General features: G+C 41.4%; 1 protein-coding gene and 1 long non-coding RNA gene across 7 annotated transcripts in view; one reads left to right on the forward strand and one right to left on the reverse strand.

Moving 5' to 3' along the window:
* Window positions 1-21,410, reverse strand: part of sgcd (sarcoglycan, delta (dystrophin-associated glycoprotein)) — a 423,553-nt gene that overhangs the window by 167,532 nt on the left and 234,611 nt on the right. The window lies entirely within an intron of this gene.
* LOC134637936 (uncharacterized) lies at window positions 5,851-6,372 on the forward strand. The gene is made up of 2 exons (XR_010095204.1): window positions 5,851-6,120; window positions 6,204-6,372. It is a non-coding gene; the product is annotated as an uncharacterized LOC134637936 (long non-coding RNA).

Here is a 21,410-nt window from a genome sequence, read left to right on the forward strand (position 1 = left end):
GGTCCCTCCTTGGTTTTCACACAGCTGACTAAACGTCAAACAGAAAACTGATTAAAAAGAAGTATGAGATGGTCGAGAATTTACGCCAGTGTCCTGTTATATTTTAGATAGCAAGGAGCAGACGGATGAGTTTATTAAACTCCACCGAGACAGCGGTGACGCTAATCAGAAGGCTAGACCGTCCAATTTCCCCAGCCGTTTACTTCCGGCCTACCCGACCTTCTGAGGACCCAGCCCACGTAGACCGCGAAGGCCGGGTCCTCAGGAGGATGCAGCCCATGAATTTGGACACGACAATTAACTACTACTACTCCGAGCCCAGCGAGTGATGTCGCAGTAGTTCGACCAGCTAACTGCTAACAAGCATGGATGGAGGAACTGCATGTATAAACTGTACGGGTGCAGTGTAGAGACAGATAAAACACCATAAGTTCACCCACTGAAACCGAAACTATCAGATGAATCCAAAAACATGGTTCAGTGACTTAGTTGAGGTAAAAGCTAGCATACAGCTAGCATAAGCATTGTTTTTTTTTTAAATTTTGACTGCAAATTTTGATTTGGATTTAGTCATTGTCTTTTGACTAAAACATTTAGTTAAGGCATAGCAATTCTTGAAGTTTTACTATACCTAATCTAAAGTTGAGACAGTTGAATAAAATATAAAGTTTTTTATGTTTTTACCAGTGAGCTTTGTGGTACATGGTTTAATAAACATCTTGTTTTCCTTGCCATTCAATATGAAATGTGTATATTTGTCTGCTCTTCACTTCCTCTAAAATGTTTTCATGAGAAACAGGAAGCACTGAAGCTAGCTAGTTGTACCATTTCCCATTTTGGGGAAATGGTACAACTAGCTAGCTTTTTGTTAGCATGCTGTCTCTGCAGATGTTAGCAAAGAGCCGATATCGTGTTTCTGTCCTAAACTAATTTTGATTTTATTGCGCGCTCTTGTCTTTTCATGCAATACAAATAAAGGTAATGTTCACTTCACTTTGTCATCATTTTCATCCTCCGTCCACATGAACAGTAGAATTAATAATACGAGTGACACCAGAGAAAATTCTTATATCGTTAGCAACATCTCCCTTTAGGAAGCATCTGAGTGACTACAGGTCAACAATTAAGTTGTAACACATTTGAATGTGATCATCTGTACCTCTTAATTTTGTGCATATACAGGCTCCTGTGCTTAGACACACGTGTGTAAAAAGTATGCAGCGGAACATCTAACACATGCAGGTGCTACTGTCTGCATGCCACAAGCCCAGAAACATCAGCGTCTGCTAATTTTAGCTAAAAACGTGCTCTCAGACACGCGAGCCATACAGAGCAGAGCCTCATCATAGATGTACCTTTATGAACAGATAAGCCCATGAGCCCTGAGGCCATACTTCACAAGTATAATTACAGTAACTTAATCTTTAATGTCACCAAAGCTAACAGGTTCTCTGCTAGCATGAATTTATTATCTGTTAAAACGTTTAATCACAGACTGGATTTAAAGCGGAGAGGAGCAGAGAGGACGTCATCACATTAAAGCAGAGCAAAATAAAACCTGAAGATGTGGCTTTCGGCAAGAGACACGCAAGTATTAGCGGAGGGAAAAGAGAATCGGAAAGAAGTGGGAGTGACGCTGCCAAGCTCTGAGTCTGGATCGGCACCCCCCCGTGGTGATTTAGATGTTTTGGACTTCAACCAGACAGAGCTGAACACCCTCCAAAGTGTGCTCAGACAGGCAGTGATGGGTAAGAGAAACAGGGAGGGGTGGGGAGAGAGTAGGGCGGTGGGGGGGTAAATGAGGGGAAGAAACAGGAAGAGCTGACATGATGGCAGAATTTAGACAGAGATGCAGCAGACTGGGAGGTAAAGATGAAGAAGCATTTCCTTGGCAGCATAAAGAGGCTCCTGGGATCGACTTTTCCTGCTTTTACCATCGCCAAAAATAACATGAGGCCCTAAGTCCCTACATTTAACCCCTGCGTGTCTCTGTTGGTAGTGATGGAGGCTGTTTCTTTCCTTTCTAGCGCTGTAGGGAATATTATTTTTATTATTATTCTTACCCGTAAATAAATCGTATTTCTCTAGGCTGCTAATGTTACCCCTAATCCCTTGCACACTGGTGTAAACTTTCACGCTCCACGGGCGCTGAGTTTTTCCTGTTTAGATAAAATCAAAATTGCAGCTTTTAGTGAGATCTCTCAGATTTGGTAGACCCTCCCACTGCAAGTCAAACTCTTTGAATTTATTGTGCTGATTTTGTGCAGCATTTAAAAATGTAATTCTTTAACTAATCTCTCTAAGAGAATTAATCCAAGTGGCGTCAAACAAAACACAGACATCAAACTCAGTCCCACAGCATTTGCATGCTGCGTCTTACAGCAACATATGGCTGCTCTGCACGCAACATATTGCTGCATGATCACTGTTGCATGCACCCTTCACCAGTGAAACATGGCAACCCTTCAACGTGGAGATGGACTTTTTGTTTTTTTGGAGGACTACACTTTCAGAGAGGCTGATTATTTTCGTGCTTACAAGACTGTTTACTCCCTCAGCGTAAAAGGCTGACGGGGTATCATCAGTACTCCACGGGGAAGGGTGGGTGGCGTGGGCGACCGACATTGGGAACACAATATCTCGTGAATGATCAAATTGATACCACAAATGCATCTATTAAAAATCAACAGTGAATATAAGTCTCAGAGTTCAAGTCTTGAACACGATAACTTAAGAATGATGAGACCTAAGAATTTCAAATTGATACCACAGGTGCATCTCAGTGACCTAAACCTCGAGATGAAGGTCAGAGGTCAAGTTTTCTGAAAATCTCTTGGATTTTCAAATTTATAGCTCACATCTAAGGAGAGGCTGAGGGGTAGCACTCGCGCCCACCAGTGTTTCTTTAACGTAGGAGCTGAAGCTCGGCTGTTCACGTTTAGGGTCTCATAATGAATAAACTTAAATAAATCAATCGGCCCACCTCTGGTTTTTCAGATCACACAGGAATTGTTTAGGATTCAAGGAATTGTGATATAATCAGAGTTAACGGGAGCAAACAGATCCCCAGCAAGGCGACACTGTAGTCACATTAACGTGCTGTAATGAACTGAATCCACTCGTCACATTACTAGTTACTAATCGAGTTGTCACCTGCGTTGCATAAATTCTTCAGATCTCTGTTGGAGAAGGAATGAATTATCTGTCGTGAAGAAGAAAATGAGGCAAAGGAGGAGAAAGAAAGGCTTTAGGTTGGTGTGAGAGGAAGCAGTCGAGAGTCCTCTTAGATGAGACCCAGCGCAGTGACAGGTCAGCACTGTGCTCCTCGCCGGTGTCCCAGGAGTGAGACACTGATGCTAAATTGCTTGTCTTTTTTCCCTGCTCGCTCGCTCGCTCTCTTCTCCCCCCACCCCACTTTTTATTTGCTCACTCCTTACCAGCTACTCGCAGTGAGAGGCTAACATCTTAATCATAATTGTGTCATGAACCATAAACACTCATACGCTCGGCCGTGGAAGCAGCCTTGGGGGAAGTATCGGTGTTGAATAATAACAACAATAACTTTAGTCGCAGAGCACTTCTGCTGAACTTTTCACAGCTTATTTGTGTTTACATATAACGGCCAACGCTGACGGCTGGAGGGGAATAACAATGCAAATTTATATTTAAAGCGAATCCACCGATTTTGTGTTAACACGTCGTTTTAGTCTCACGTCGTGTTAGTACTTGTTTTAATGACATCGCAGCCTATAAAAGCATCACTCAGTGCAGGATGCTGGTCTTGGTGGGGAAACTAGTACATGGATGTTAGCGTAGCTTGTTGGGGGGTGGGGGGGTGGGGGGGTTAAGATGTCTAAAAGCTGCTTCGAGTTGCAGCACATGACAGGAGGCAGAGTTAAAGTGAGAGTGGGTTTTCCTCTCTGTGAAGCAATGAGCTGTGGTTCAGTTACAGGAGGGCCCAAGAAAAGAGTTCATGAAGCCATGAAGTCAACTTCATCTTTAGTATAGTTTGTAGTTTTATTGAATCTTGTACTTCTTTCTGTATCGCTGCTTGGTTTAGTAACATGACTCTGAAGAACAAGGATCGACTGGGAGTTTTGGGAAAAACTGCTGGCAAAATCTCAGGGCGTTGGCAAGACGGACTTTTGGACATTTATAACAAACAGGTGCTGTGAAGCTCAATCTATTGTTAATTGTTTTAAGCATCCACTTCACAGCGAGTTCGACTTGTTGCTCTCTGGTCGTCGTTTTAGAGTACCTGTGAGGAAGACCAACTCCAGGTTTCTTTTATCCCTACTGCACCCGTCTCCTTAATGGTAACTAACTGTCTTGTCACTTTTTATTATTGTTTTGTTTACTCTTATTGTTGCCCTTGCTGCTAAACTAATTTCCCCTTGTGGGACAATAAAGTATTGAATTAGATAGAATTGATTTGAGTAAAATAACGCTAACATCCAAAGCAGCCTTACAAAGCCCAGACACCAGATTCACGATTGTTTCGTCAAACCACCCAACAACAAATTGGCATTTAACAGATTTGTGATGAGCTGCCATTCAAAAAAAAAATACCGCGTAAGTAGACCAGTAATCTAAAAGTCCACGAGGATGTTACTTAAACACAGTGAAGAGAAGGAAATGTCAGTGACTTCCACAAAAAGTATCCTTCTGGTGACCCGCACATTCAGCACATCAGCCTCTGGTCTCTTCATCAGAGTTCCTCACCTCTCTCTGAAAGCATTTCCAACATGGATGGAAACACTGTTGAGTTTACATTTGGTTGCTTTTCCTGGTGCAGATGTATCGAGCACAGGCTGTTTCAGGACCATCAGCAAGTTTCGACTCTGATGCCTGTTTTTGCTGCTTTGCTGATGTGAATAGTCCAACTGAATGCACAGTTATTGCAATGCATTTCATTCATTTTTGTCCTGATAAAATTCTTGATTGCCAGTTTTCGTGTCAAGATATCCAACAATGTGTAGTCTGTAGGAACAAAACTTCACATCACAATTTTTTCTTTACAGCTATTGTCAACATTTTTTCCGTATTTGCACATTTTTCACTTAAATTCTGTGTTTAATAACAAATATATATTTCTTCTAGTAATTTCCATGTATTTTATGTGTTTTGGCTCTTTAATTAGTGTCAGTGTGGCACAACAACTCGACTTAACTGCCATTCTGAAGCTGCAGACGAGTGAAACTTCTGTTCTGTGCTGCAAAGTACTGCTGGCACAAAGAAAGGGGATCCTCTCCAGTAGAAATCGTAGCTGGTGTAGTGCCTCAGTCTCTGTTCGCTGGTATTATACAGGAACTGACTGCGATCCAGAAAATATCAGACACCTCCTACTGGCTTAGCTGTGCATCCGTTAGCAGCATCTTTCTGCCTATTCGATGAGTCCTTGTGGGATTTTTCCGAGAGGGCTTGTGAATTTTCTGAGAATCAACCAGATGGCACACGACTCCTCTTTCCAAAACCACAGTAAATAAATATTAATCTCACAGCCAAAAGCAGCTTCCTGGAAATGCATTCTTGGAAGCATGACTGGTGTTTGCTGTGGGCTTCCACATGCCTTTCGAGATCAGCAGGGGTTTACCAAATAAAAACAGTTCTTGCAGCTCTAAATCAGGCTTCGGCATCGACGATCCGTCAGTAAAGAACATATTTGCTAAAGATGGCATTCTGTCATTACCACAACGAATATTTCAGTGTGAGCAGGGTAAAAAAGAAACACTGCGTTTTCATCACTGAACCAGTTATTGTCACGGATCCGGCTCTGGGGACTCGGGGTCCGTGGGCAGTGGGGACTATGACTATTTTTGTTATTAGTATTATTATTATTATTATTATTGTTATTATTTTTGTCATTACTATTATTATTTGGTGTGTTCTCTGCACTGCCCCTGTGCGCATCTGTTTGTAGGCAGGTATGTGTGTGTGTGTTGCCTTTCTTCTGTGGCCAAGTTACAGGCACCTTCAGCCCTGGGGGCGTGGCCTGACTTGAGGGCTGGCCACACCCGAGGTCCTTGCCGCACACCTGCTCCTCATCTGGGCTCGTCGGGAAAGCTATTTAGATGAGCGATGGAGCTTCCACCGACGCTGGATTATTGCGTTTGACTACACGTCAGTCTTCAAGCACAGTCAAGTGTGAGTGTATGCCTGCTGGAATAAGTGTGTAATGGCTGTCTCTATTGTTGTCCCCTCAGGAGGAGTGTGGGACGAGAAGGAGCAGTGAGCACGAGGAGTGCAGGGACACTGGGGCAGAGAGCACTACACGGAGACTTTTGGGAAGAAGACACTACACGGGAGTCTGGGAAACTGGGGATTTACTGTTGTTTACTTCACCACCTTGTAAATAAACACTGCTGCACTGTAGAGTCCGGCGTTTGGGTCCTATTTCCCCATCTCCCCACGGTCTGCCTACACAGACCCTGACAGAATAATCCAGCCACCATGGACCCTGACAGTTATGACAGAATTACTTTCTAATTCTTCACCTCTTACTTTTTTTCAGCCATGTTGACATGACACCGTCACACGATTCATGCAGAGTTGTCGTCTGCACATCCATGACGCAAACCTCCAGTTCCACCACAACCCAAAGGTGCTCTGTTAGGCTGACATTTAGTGATGGTGGAGCTCAACTCATCTTCATTTCCAGTAAACCAACTGAAGATGATGTGAGCTTTGTGGGATGCGTGCCATCAGAAGATGGGTACACTGATGTTCAGCTGGTCCTCAGAAGCCCAAACTGTGCTTTTGTCTAATTTGGTGTGGATTATATCCAAAACTGTAACTAAAACTGGAAGCAGGCATAAACAGAACGTACATCTTTTGTTATGGTTGTTTTGGTTTAATGTCAAAGTGGCTGCACTGACAGATGCTCCAGCAGGGGCAGCTGTTACCAACAGCTGTTTGCTGGGCTCCCAGTATCTGAACTGGACTGTGTTTGGTGCCTTCTGGAACATTTTTACTGGCCGCGCTCCAGTGTTGGTAAATGAAATTCAAGTAAAATTAGACAGCAAAAAGAGCAGGCTGTGCCTTAAAGCAAAGTGGTTCGCTGTATGAAACAACTGATATAGTGAATGTATTTAAGAGCAGGAAAATATTACTGATCCAGAGTTGATGATTGGGATCTGAATGTGACATTGCTCTGAGGTCACTATTGAAATTAATATTTGTTCACCTTTGGTGACAACGTGCATGACTTAGGAAACTCATTAACAGGTGAAATTATCTTTTTGTAATCTTCAAATGTCATCAAATGAAGTGGCAGCTAACCACAGTCACTCGGGACGATCGTGGCTCAGGAGTTGGGAGTTCGTCTTGTAATCGAAAGGTTGCTGGTTCGAGCCCCGGCTCGGACAGTCTCGGCCGTTGTGTCCTTGGGCAAGACACTTCACCCGCCACCTACTGGTGGTAGTCAGAGGGCCCGGTGGCGCCAGTGTCTGGCAGCCTCGCCTCTGTCAGTGTGCCCCAGGGCAGCTGTGGCTACAATGTAGCTTGCCATCACCAATGGGTGGATGACTGAGTGTGTAAAGTGCTTTGGGGTCCTTAGGGACTAGTAAAGCGCTATACAGACCATTTTCATTTATCCACCACTAACAAACGTGAACAAAAATATTCCCACGTGTGTAACTGATAAAGGTTATCTTATCTCATCTTATTAAGTGATCAAGTGAAAAGCGTGATCTGTCATCATGCATGTACAGAATTAGCCTAAATAGTTTTAGAAACTGTTGTTTTAACCACGCGATACAACAACGTCCTGCAAGTTTGCATTTACAGCACTTTTTATTTTCTTCCCAGGAGCCACACTTGTCATTTTTTTTAAGTGACCTTGAGTAGTTGTTCTTCCAACGTCCTGAAGGACTTTCAAAGTCTTTGGACATTAGCCCCATCACAAATGGTCTCAGTGCTAAGTTAGCTGTCAAGAAGCCATTTTTAAAGGATGGGAAACAGAGAGAAAAGGCTGAGGTTGGGACTGAAAACCAGTGACAACAGGAATCCAAAACTGAACGACATCGATATACATGAAGCCATCATTAAACCACAGTGGACACACACACACATTTTAGCTGTTTTCAAATTCTGTGAGTTTTCCAGGTTTTTCCATGACCAGATGCACCTGATTATAAATAACTGAATATAACTTTATGTCCAGTATAGATTAGAGAATAAAATCCACTGCAGTGGTTCTAAGCTGCCCATGCAGTCTGTATTCCAGCCTGACATGCCTCCATTCATAAACTCTTAAACAAGTTTGAGGGAAAACTTACAATGTATCAGCTTTCACTGTGTCTCTTGCATGAAAGCACATTTCATTTATTTTTTAAGAGCACTCTTTGTGAAGAGCACTTTTATCCAAAGTGCTTTAAAGTGATGTGAGCCCTTTGGTTTTTAGCACAAATGGGACCAAATAATGAACCTCCTGACCCTTCAGTGCAGCACGGAGTTAAAAGGAGGAGGAATACGGCACATAATGGCAAGGCGTAGAGACAGGCAAGCAATCACACCTACGGCTGATTCACCAGGTAACCTGACAGAGTATCCACAGGAAACCCACGCAGACCCGGGGAGAGCACGCCGACTCCACACAGAAAGGACCCGGACCCACCACATCACGTTAAAAAGTTCAAGAGGACAACGTAAAGGTACATGCAGTAATTAAAACACTGAAACAAAACTTTTTATGAACTTTACATGCTTTCAATGTTTTAATTACTGTCTACTTGTACCTCTTTAATCATTATTAGTTATGAAGTTAATTCAAACTGTTTTAGTTTATACAACCTCACGGACAGACTGTTTTTATGTTACCCACACTCGACAGGTCTTTGTCTGCTGTTCTTTAATTAGAACATAAGCAGAGTCACTCTGTAACATGACCTCGTTTGTTTTGCAAAACTTAACTGGAGACAGTTTGAAATGATGTCGCTGAGCGAAGCATCACCGCATCACTGCACTGACCTGTCTGTGCTCTCACAGCAGCACCCACGTCACTGCTTTGTTTATTTAATATGAAAACAAGTGCACCTTAGCAATAAATATAATGTAAAAATCTTATACGGCTCAGCATTTACAGCTTTGCTTTTTCAGACCTCGATCTTTGGTGGTCTTTGCTTTCACTTTAGTTTCCTACAGTGGAAAGTGCTAATAGGGGAGCATCACTTTGAGCCATGTCATGCTGAGGATAGAATCATAAATCATATTAACACAATATAATTCATCCTAAATCCACAAGATTGAGTTAAGTTCAAGTTAATCTAAAATAATGTTGCTAATTAGCTAAAAGTGCAACTAATCTGCTTAAATACTTTTAGTGTTTAGGTTTACAGCGCTGGACAAAGAAGGGTAAATATCAAAACCTCGTACAGTGGAGAGGGATCACAGAGGGATCCTCGGAGCTAAAACGGACAACGGTCAGATGCTGAAGTTGCTCTTCAGAGATTTTACCGAATCCTAAAGTTTTGGTTTGTTTTCCACTGCTGAATGAAACCAGGGCGAGGGTTATGTGACCTTTGACAGAGGCAGGGTAAGTGAGTGTGAGGGTTTGTCTGCTGAGTTTGAAGATCCGGACAGCGGCTGAGTGGAAGAGGATTTAGTCAGTCTATTAACGAACACAGACTGGCTGTCGAGAAGAACTAAACCCTGCGTGTATGTGCTCCGCATCCTCTCCAAACCCGCCTCTGTGGCTTTTTTTCCTCCAACACCGTTGTTATTTTTGAAATATATTTGTTAATTTTTATATGCACGGTTAAAAATGATAACCTTAGAAGTTATAAAAACCAAGAAGTTAAACTGTCAGGATTAAGAAGCTGTTTTTGAGCATCATCAACACATGAGCAGCATCCAGCTGGTGTGTTTTGCAGTAGCAGAAGAAACTCAGCATGGAGAGAGCATGCAAACTTCCCACTCAACTCAGTCGATTCATGAAATGTCAGAACATCTATTGATTTTTAGTTCTTCACATGAAATCCATCTTGAAGAAGATTTTGCATAAAATAACGCTGATCGCATCTCGTGAACATCTGCTTTGCCAGCTGATTGCACGGCTCAGTACACCGGCCTGATGAGGAAAAGCTGGACTGTGAAGTCCAGGCTGTCGGTCTGGTGACTCAAACAGGCTCTTCTCCACACAGTCCTCATTTGGCAGCTAGCCAAAAAGTGAACAGCCACTTACTGCTAAAGAGACATGCAAGCTGTGTCCCAAAACGTCGGCTGCATCCTTCGGAGGCCGCATTTGAAGGCCGATTACGTCACAGCCAGGCGACGAAGGCTGTCCCAATTCGTCGACTCCTTCAAATGCGGCTGACAAATGCGTCCTTCATTTCCCCGAATTTGAAGGATGGGTTGGGTGTGTCCTTCGTGGCCCACCATATCCCAGAATTCATAGCGCGGCCCAGCCAATTTCAGTTTCCAACAGTGGCGGCCGCTACTAAGTTTTAAAATTACTCTTATTAATCTTTCTGGGTCACATAATAAACTTTTAACATATTTTCAGGCGAGAAAGTAGCTGTGTAAACTTCAAATATCTGCTTAGTTTATCAAGACATCGCATATTTGCAAAAGTGCGCCGACGTTTTCGGAGACGTCTGTTACCCACCCGCTCGATAGCTAGCCGGGGGTCACTCGAGCCGGCAAGAGCAGCGGACTCCCGGCTTCATCATTTTCAGACCCCCGCTGTCTTTCGCTACTCAGGTTAAATATGATATATAAGTCACTCGGACAACTTAAAAATGTAATTGTTTGGCTTTTTTCTGTGTTTTATTTGTTCCGGAGTAAATCGGTTTGGCTGAGGTCAAAGTTATTAGATTAAATAAAACTTTATTAATCCCTCGGGTGGGTTCCTCCTTGGTTTTCACAGAGCTGAATAAACGTCAAGCAGAAAACTGATTAAACAGAAGTGTGAGACGGTCGAGAATTTGCTCCAGTGTCCTGTTATATTTTAGATAGCAAGGAGCAGACGGCCGAGTTTATTAAACTCCACCGACACAGCGGTGACGCTAATCCGAAGGCTAGACTGTCCCATTTCACTGCTTCGCACTTCCGGCCTTCTCGGTCTTAGAAGGACCTGGCCCACGTAGACCGCAAAGGCCGGGTCCTCCGAAGGATGCAGCCTACGTTTTGGGACACATCTACAGTGAAAGTGGACAGTAGATCCCCGGTTTCTTAGCATAAAACTCATCATTACAGCCAGGAGCAGCACTAAAGTGACCCACTTAAACTGATTTCTAGTTTTAGCGTCGTTATCTTACTCCGAGTTATCGATTCGGTCACTAGTTAGCTAAGATAAACTAATGCAAATCTATTAGCTGCAACCAACCAACCACATGACGTCATGTTCCGTACTGACAGAAGATGGCGCTAAACACGTTTTTAAACTTTAACTTTGAGCAGTGATTTCTTGAGAGCAGGGCTCAGTGCTGTAAATTAGCTTTTAACCCTTTAGTGTTTCATGTCCTCTTTAAAGGGGAAAGAACATATTATATGGAGGCGGGAGGAATCGATAATGGAGCAAATGATCTCACTGGTCACATCTGAGGTAAACACCAAACACAGGAACCTCTTCCCTTATACTCTGTGGCTGCAGTGCGAACCGCTGATCCACCGTGCTTGCTTCATTCATTACACCATCTCAGATTGTTTCATGACAAACTAGGATTTAGTCCCTAAATGTATCAGTCAGAGAAGATCTATCACGGGCTCACCATTCCTAGAAACACACAACAATGAAGCATGTGGACGTGACTCAAAGGAACACCGCTTCTCTCCACAACGGGGTCAGTTTGAGTGTGCTATAGTGGGGTGACCCGGTAAAAACAACAAGCGGGTGACTCTGGAAATAAGTTGCCCAGATGTTACAGAAGAGCAGAAATCACACAGAATACAGCCCAGATGTGACAGATTCACATCAGTTCAGCTTTTTGTGAAACTGGAAAATGTCATCCTGTCAGACGCTGACACGTCTCACTCTGCAGGACTCAAATGACATATTTCTGCTTTTTGTTCCCCCTCTGTCGTTACGTCATAATTACTAATTAGTTAATGCTTAATGCTTTGGTAGACACCAACAGGCCATTTTCGAGTATATTTAATTATAGTGAGGTCACTGATTTAGCATATTACACATGCAGCCTGTCAGGATTTTCATGTATTATATAATCTGATTCTTCTAAACCTCTTTGCATTCATTTCCTGTGCCGTCACAAGCTGACTGATGGCGGTTTTGACTTCTCTGCACTTCAAAGATGGTTTCCGGTAAACATCTGTGGTATTTACTGCACTCTGCGCTCATCTACAGCATCATCATTATAGGTGCTCGCCGCGGTTGTCCATCTTCTCTGATGCAGACCGAGCATTCATTTGTATGCACACTGCTGCGTTGTTTGGGAGTCTGGGACTATTTAGAACAACAATTTCTTTGGTAAGTGCCAATCGGTCATGCTGTACTCTCTCAGGGACGTGACAGAGTTTAAAAAAAGAAGTCAGCGATAGGTACGCACACACAGAAGAACAGAAACAAGGGAGACAAAAGTGGAAAAGACAAGAGACAGACAAAGCAGGAGAAGCTAAAATTCCTCTCAGGAACCTGGAGAATAAAAAAAACATTGAAAAAAATCAAAGGAATGGAGAAGAGATGAGAGAGCGAGGAAGCATGAGAGGAGACAGAGAGAAAGAAAAGGGAGAAGCAAAGAGATCACAAGCTTCACAACAAAGGTGAAAACTAAAGACAGTTAAAGGTTATAGAACAACAAAGATCTACAGAAAGAGAAAGGACGTTTTGTACAGTTATGCACTGTTCTTTGGAAATACAGCTGGATTCTGTAAATACTGACGCCTTTGAGAATAAAAACAGCAAACTAAAGTTCACGATTTCTAAGATTTGCAATGGTTATTTCACTAATTGTATGTTCAAGCTTTGATAGCAGCAGATGTATGATGTTGTTTCCAGTTTTTGTGACCGGGAACAGCGTTAGAGTTAGTTTACAATGTAACGATTAATCATGTCAGAGCTTTCATCTTCAAGGTGGTGCAGATCAGCTGGTCTGCTTGGATTTTTGACTCCCAGTGCAAAGATTAAAAAACACAGACAGACACATACGATGAGAATAGGGGTGGGTTTTGATGATTGATTTTCCGATTAAAATCGATTCTAGCGTGAATAATATCGATTCATTAAAATCCTAAAACACCAGAATCTCAGGTTAAACCTCACAAAATTTCGACAACCACCAAACAGCTAAAAACGTGAACTAGAGCAGGATTCTGCACAAAGACGTAAACACAGAGCGCGGAACGCAGACGCATCAGGATCAGTGAGATGTCAGCTTTCTCCCTCGACTGCACGTACACGTACACGGACACGCCGTCGGGGCTGAAAGCTGACAGCTCACAGACTCTAATGCATCATGAATTCCCTCTTACTTTTAAATCACACTTCACGCACAGCTCTCTCTCCCTCTCTGTGTGTGTACTTCAAGACCAGTTTCCCATCTAAAAAGCTCTGTTTTCTGCATTATTCGCTTGCTTATTACGCACAAGTCTACCATTATGTACAGCGCTGTCGGCCGCTGTGTTTGTTTGTTTGTTTGTTTTTTAATTTAATTGACTTCCGACAAGAAAGCCTCATTTCTGCTGTTCAATACTGAAGAAATGTAAACTTTTTAAAATTATGGGAAATTTCAAAATGCTCAGCTGTGTCTCTAATTAAACCTCTGTGACTTTGCTCTGCTTCACTTCAGCAGCATCAGGTAATGTTTATATGTTGATTCATGGTTTTCTTCTGTTCTTGTTCTACTGCAGAATATTTAAAGCTATCTGCTATAAAAAGCCAGGCCAGGAAAATCTCCTTCATGTTTTTTTATGTTTTATGCTCTGTTACTTTGACACAAAGGCATCTGCTGTGATGCTTACACCTCTGATGAAGTCTCACAAGTGTCAGCTTTCTTTTTATATATATAAAAATATGGATATGTACTGATAAATGATCAGAATTATAATATTTCTGACTGTCTGAGGCAAAATTTCCCTGATTCAAATTGAATCGATTGAATCGAATCCAATCGTGGATCGAATCAAACCGGCACCTTGTGAATCGGAGTCGAATCGATTCTAGAAATCAGTGACGATTTGACCCAGCCCTAGGTGAGAAACTGAAGGCATGAGGATGAGTAGATGTGGATGTGTGGAACAGAGTGGGAAAATAAAAAGATGTATGTACTGTATTATAATGCAAAGCTTATGTCCTACACTGTATGGTGCAGTAAGAAATTAGAGTGTAGTCACAGCCTGCAACATTTTTTCAAGTTTATTTAATATGATATGAAAATTAGAAACAGTATAAGCGCCCTCTCATGTCACTCTTGGTTGTTTTTAATGCCCTATATATACTGTTTCAATAGCGATGTTCATATCTAGTTTCAAACAATGGGATCAGCATTTATAAGAATAATAAATATGATAATATGAGCAAAAAGTCGCTGACCTTTTGTATCTTGTGTTTACAAAGTGTAACCAGTTGGAAAAATCCCAGCTTAAAAGCAGAGGAGCTAAAAATGCCTTTTTACAGACACAGAATGAACTGAGACGCTGCACCGAGGATCAGTATGACGAAGGAATATTTTACACAGTGAATCATGCAAAATTACTCCAGTCGAGTCTACGAATAAAAATATGGAGTAAGAAATGAGCATAATGGCTCCCCTTTTAAACTTAAAGTCAAAGTTAGTGCTTTTTTCTGCTTCTGGTTTCCCCAGGCGGTGTTTCCATGCTTAGCTGCAGCAGAGGGATACTTCCTAGTAGTATCATGCAGATCTATTGCTGGGCCAGAACACATTACATCGTTTCATCATTTTTTCGGACAGATCAAATTCTGCACATTCGTCTTTCAGCAGAAGAGTTTTTGTTTTACTTGGTTGGGTGTACACACAGCAGAAAAGGTTACCAAGAACTTAGCATACATATATCACGACCTCTCCTTTTAAACCCCGCAGGTACAGACAGATTAGAGGCTTCACAAGCAGGGACCGCACATCACCTGTGTGAGCGCACAAACTACTCCCCAAACCCCACTTGTTTGCTACTAATTGGGTCTAAAATATGACAAACATATTGCTAATTATCGTAATACTTGAAGTCCCTCATCATGTTAAGTGCCTGTAATCAGCCTCAAAGTCGTGTAAACAGCAAATCAAAGTCAAAACGTGTTAGCGGTTCACTTTAACACGAATTCTTGTGGAAACTGTGGAGATTCTTCATCGTTAAAACGATGGACTGATCAAAAAGATGTCAACAGAAGCGGGCAGAAGGACAAGGAGCTGTTTTTCTTTGTTTGCATGAAAACAGAACTAATTACTGTGAAGGTGATTATTTTTTTCACAAAGGGCCAGGTAGGCTTTTATCGCCTAGTCAAGAAAATCATCACTTTGTAAAACTGCATTTTTTTATTAAGTCGGGGATCCTTGTAAAAAATAACATTTGCTTAATGACTGGAAAAATGACCCTGCAAATAGAGTTTATAAATCACATGATTTGGGTCAACCTATGATGTGGTAAAGTTTTTCCAGCTGCAGTAATTTATATTTGGCAGCATATTGCATGTTATTTTTGGCTCTGACGTGGGACATCCCCACATCTGCACAGGTTGGGAAAGCATAAGGTGGGGATACTACCAGAAGCAACCCCACCCACACAAACGCATATGGACGTGGGCTGCAAAGCAACTTGCAGTTCAGCAGTAACTGACGCTAAATTAAAATACAATACATTTATACAACTTCTTTCTGTTTAAAATCCTAACTACAAACTCACTGCACATGAACAGAACTGAAGATAGCCCAGTGTATTTACAATTTTACAGTCACAAGAGCAACATATGTTTAAAAAATGAACACTTTTACCCATACAGTGGTTCAAACTAGTTTAAATAAAACTATTTATCCTATAATGAATCTGAGATGCTAAAAAAACAACATTTTCAACAGCATGAAGCTGATGATAACAGCATCAACTAAAAGTTTAAACTGGAAATTCAGTCAGCTGGAAACTTTCAGCTCTGGCGAGTCTTTCCTAGCCACGGCTTTGGTCGAATAAAGCACTGCAGAAATGTCTTTTTTAATAACAATTCCCAGCTGTTAACATCTGAACAAACAGACTGATTGATTCTAGTTGGGCGAGTGACAAAAACACACACGAGGAGTTGATTGCAGTTATTAAACCTCCACTGTCTGAACATATCGCAGCCTTTATTGCGAGGTTTAGAAAGGCCAACTTTAAGTATTATTTTGCTTTGTTAAAAATACGATTTCGATGTTTCAAATTTGTGGTTGCAATCACAGAGCTCACACTGAGCACAATCAGCCCAGTTACAATAAGTCTTATTTCAGAAAATAAACCATTAAACGGTAAAGTTTGAACTAAAGAGAGACAAGTTTTTCACATTTTATTACTTGACTGCTTTCTTTTTTGAGTCGTAGTTTATGTTTGAAAGCAGGAAACTAATTATATGTGTCTCCAAGTTTGGCCAAAGTCTGAGGAAGCCGTAATGAAGTGAAAAGACTGCGAGCTCTGCCAGGCCATCACACTAAATAAATAAAAACCCAGCCTCTTAATTGACCTGCCCGATGGCTGGATCACACTTTGATAATAGATAAATAAGAGGACGACTGTAATGGATGGACCCTGCAGGTGTCCGGTCGGTTTTACAGACGCAGCTCATTAAACTGATGGAATCGAGGAAGCACGCACATCTCCATGAATATAATTTCAGCCTCTCTGTACATTTTGTTCGCTCGGCATCTGAAGGTTTACGTGCTATTTACCCTGCAGCGAAATGGACACAAACAACGGGGGGGTGGGTGTTATAATTTAATCAGGCGGATGTGGGAAGACGTTTGCTCCGCTCAGTTCGATTCCTGCTCCAAAGTCTAATCCTCAAATTATCACTCACTTCTCAAATCCCCCCCTTCTCTGCTCTCAAACCCCACTTTTGTCCCTCTTCTTATTTTCCTCTCGCTTTCCTCTCAAACCGACAGATGGACAGCTCTATCTGTCCATCTGTCTGCAGGAGGGGGGAGACAGTATCAGAGACATTGCATAAGTGCAGACGGGTGCTTCATTGAGTGCCATAACTCTGGTTTAAACCAGTAATATCTCATGTAGAACATGTGATCAGCTCATAAAAGGTGTCCATCAAACTACTGGTGCTCATGCAAGGAGAAAAAACCCATAAAAGCATAAAACATCCAAAACTAGTAAATGGCCTTTATTTTATAGAGTTAAAGACATACATGAACGTGTATCGGCTCGAGTCGTCTTCTGGGTGTAAAGATAAAAGATAAAAAACACAGAAATTACAGCTTCATGCTCCACAGGTGTGTCACAGTAAGTGCATGCATTATTTCTCACAGCCTCTAGGGGCAGTGGTGAGTACAGCACTGATCTAACCTTTCGAAGCTCCGCCCAGGAACTGCTGAGCCCTCTGATTGGTTAGAAAAGTGTTTTTTTAAACAGCCTAAGATATGTAAACACACACAAAACATCAATAACCATAAAACAGCCACAGGAGTATTAAAAATGCAACACTGTTAGCGATGGATCGACAACAACATCGGTAGGTGAACTCTAGTCAATTATAAAAACAGTGACCCTACTGTAGGACCAAGGTACTGACTATAAACAACATGAGGGGTCAAAGTGTTCATTAGCACCAGATTTACTGATGGCCATAAGGACATAAATCCAGCATACCGCCCAATATCTCACACTCTCAGTGTTAATCACTGTCACGATGTGCTTCTGTGTACTGTTAGGCCATGGGATACCTGCATTCACCCACCATGTCCCTGAGTCAGACAGACAGACAGAGACGACCACCAGAGCATTTGAGTAGGTATGCAGCACAGATGAGACCAGTTTTATTCCTAAATACATTTTCAGCATGTTCTCATAATGTTATCTAGTAAATAAATAAATGACCACAGTAAAAACTAACTACAGACAAGTAAGTCCTTAATTGTTGGAGATCTTCTGGAGCTGATTCTCGCGGGTTCAGTAAAAATCTTGTGCACTCAGCATCATTCTCAATAACGTCTGAGTTTTCTTTATCATGTTTTTGATCAGGACTGCCTCTCTGCTGTAGCATGTGACAAATTTAGCTTCATAAGTTTGCTCTCTCTTTGGTTAAACATATCATAGATGTTGTGAGTTTGAAGAAAATACAACATATTCAACTTTTCTAAAGACCTAAAGGAAAAAAAATGATTAAAAACACTATTGTGAATAAATGTTAGTAGTCAATAAATTAAAACTGCAGACGTGGGAACACAAGCTGGTCTTTAGATTAATGTTGTAATTTCTTTGTTGTTTGCACCATCATGTCCAACCAGCACGGTGGTAATACGAGCCAGTGGGAGAAGATTTGTGGCAATAATAAAATGCAAAATTGCAAATGAATGATTTTTTAAAACAATGGCTCTGCAAAAAATAATAGTTTGTTATTGATGAAATAGACTTATCCTTTCCTTTACCGTCCCTATCCTGCTGAGAGCTAAATGAGAAGAAGCGTTCTCGTGTCTCTGGACAGCCTGTAGAGCTTAGCAGAGAGTGGAAACAGGAAGAAACAACTCTGCAGTCTCGTGTCAAAGAGCAAGGATGTTTTACTCTGTATCGCTTTTCACAACTTTCCAGGCTTGAGGTGGTTTTATGGTTGCAAAAAGACCACGAGGCTTACTGCCAGATGGTAAATATAATGTTCTGCTGGGCAGCCATATTGCAAAAAAGCTCAGCTAAACAGTTTCCAGCAGCACTGGGCATTATTCAAATGCATATATCTCCTGTAGTGTGGAAGACTGAAACTGTCACAGCAAAAAAACAACTAATAAATGAATGACTCAAGAGTTTTTCAGCTGGTTGTATCATGCACATCTATTGCTGCATGACACAACCAGCTGAAAAACTTCTTAAATTATTATCCCAAGCACCTAATTTCTTTAGCGATCTCTGGATCAGATGGGGCTAAATGCCAACCTCGTGTATTATTTGCATGACAGACATCCAGCTGTTCTCTTCTGCTTATTTAAACTATTGTCGTGGGGAAGCTGGAGTCTATCCCAGCTTCATGCAGTGAGAGGTGGGTTACACTCTAGACATGTCCCACTCTGTCTCAGGGGTGACACAGGGAGACATACAAACACCCAATTTAAAGCACCAGTTATCCTAACAGGTCTTTGGGCTGTGAGAGGAAGTCAGAGCAGCTGGGAGAACATGCTAACTCCACAGTGAAAGGCCCCGGCCAGATGGAGGATTTGAACCTCTTTGTAACAGTGCTAATGTATATGTTTGGGGATAAAGAGGGTGAAGGGCAAACATTACTGATTATCACAGTAATAAGTTTAGTACCTGCTGTTAGCTAGCACACATTAAATGTAACTTAAACTTGAAACTTTTGTGTTTCCCGTTATTTATTAGTTTATTTATTAGTTTATTTATTAGTTTATTTATTAGTGGCTTAATCACAGTCCTTACAACACTTAAGGCATAAGAAGATCTTTCTTATCCTCTTATGCTCTTAAGCAGCAGGTCGCTACCAGTGTTGGGGAGTAACGGAATACATGTACCGCCGTTACGTATTTAGAATACAAAATATGAGTAACTGTATTCCGTTACAGTTACCGTTTAAAAAGGTGGTCTTTAGAATACAGTTACTTTGTTGAAATAAATGGATTACACGGCGGTATTTTCCTGTTTCATATTGTGGCGGGTCAGGACTGTTTGGGTTTGTTTGACAGCTATGTTCTGTTGTTCTAGGTGGCAGCGTTACGGTTGCCATGGTTACAGGGTGACGCTCTCTCTGCGACTGCGTGTTTCCTGGGTGAGAGAGCGCCTTTTTGTTGTTGTTGTTGTGCTAAGCTAATAGGCAGAATGCTACAGGCATAGCCCTAAAGAATGTAGCCTCATGGGCAGTGTAGTCCGTGCTGCAGGGAGAATGGACTACCATACACGTTATGTGTCTGTGAGCGAGGGAGGGAGAAAAAGGAGAGTGGAAAAGTACGAGTTATCATCGAGCAAAAACGGGAGCTGGAAGCATGTAAATATAATAATAACCACTGCAGCCAAGAAGAGTGCCTGACGAGCCCAGTTGTAAGTAAGCTATTAAGACTCGACTGTACACTGTGTTCGTGTTTTCCTCCGAAACAATAAGTTCCGTTGGAGCAGCCTTTCAACGCCTCTCTCTGTCTCTCGCTAGCAAAGTTGACCCAGACAACAAAGTAAAGCTATTTTTCAGCTACGAGCCCGACACGGAACCCACGGTATTAGCCAGAGGTCCCTTTACTACGGTTCGGAGCAGCGGACCTTCAGTAATAGTAATAAATCACATTCATGTAGTTTTAAAAAGCATGATAATATATTAAGTAATCCAAAGTATTCCGTTACTCAACGGAATACGTTACAAAATACATTTTGGGGCATGTATTCTGTAATCTGTAGTGGAATACATTTTAAAAGTAACCTTCCCAACACTGGTCGCTACTTACAGCGTTACAATAAATACTAAAATCATATCAGCATATATTAAAAGTATAGACGATTATCTTTGTGAGGAAATCGTGTGTTAGCAAATCTTGTGCCAGTTGGTTTTTTTTAAAGCTGTTCTGAGAGTGACTGAGGAGCTGAATGCACCAAACAGCTGATGCAAATTCATGTCTGTGTAAGCAAGATGTCAATCAGCACCACGACAATGTGACAACCAGTGTTGGGCAAGTTACTTTGAAAAAGTAATTCAATTATAGTTACTAGTTACTTCTTCAAAAAAGTAACTGAGTTAGTAACTGAGTTACAATATTCTAAAAGTAATTAATTACTTGAAAAGTAACTATTGCGTTACTTTAAAAAAAAAACAAAAAAAAAAACGTTTAACCCTCTGGGGTCCAGGGTATAATTGGCCATTTTAACTACTTTTGATTTTCCCTTCACATTTCACCTTTAAAAACTATTTACTTTGACTTGTTTGGTATCATCCTTTTCAGCACAACCTCACGTGCCTGAATTTACAGTCATGTTTTCATGTTGACATACTGTATTAACACAATTGATCTAAAATCAGACAAAAACCATAAAATCAGAGTAGAAAAAGTTATATTTTTTACTGTAACAACCACAAACATCTTTAATGAATCATATTTCATAACTTTAAATGCAAATATTAATTGTCAATTTTAAAATCCTATGCACAAGTTTACTTTTACCCTTTTTTAAAATAACCATTTCAAACTATTTACAGAACAATCAGCTGTTCTTCAATAAGATGCCACACAAATTATTTGTGCCACTCCAAATATTTCTGTCCACTATAAAGTAGAACATCACAGCCTGATACCTGCAGGTCTGACAGCAGCAGGTGTATCACTCCT

The sequence above is a fragment of the Pelmatolapia mariae genome, linkage group LG10_11 (assembly GCF_036321145.2).
Source record: "Pelmatolapia mariae isolate MD_Pm_ZW linkage group LG10_11, Pm_UMD_F_2, whole genome shotgun sequence".
In the NCBI taxonomy this organism is placed as follows: Eukaryota; Metazoa; Chordata; class Actinopteri; order Cichliformes; family Cichlidae; genus Pelmatolapia; species Pelmatolapia mariae.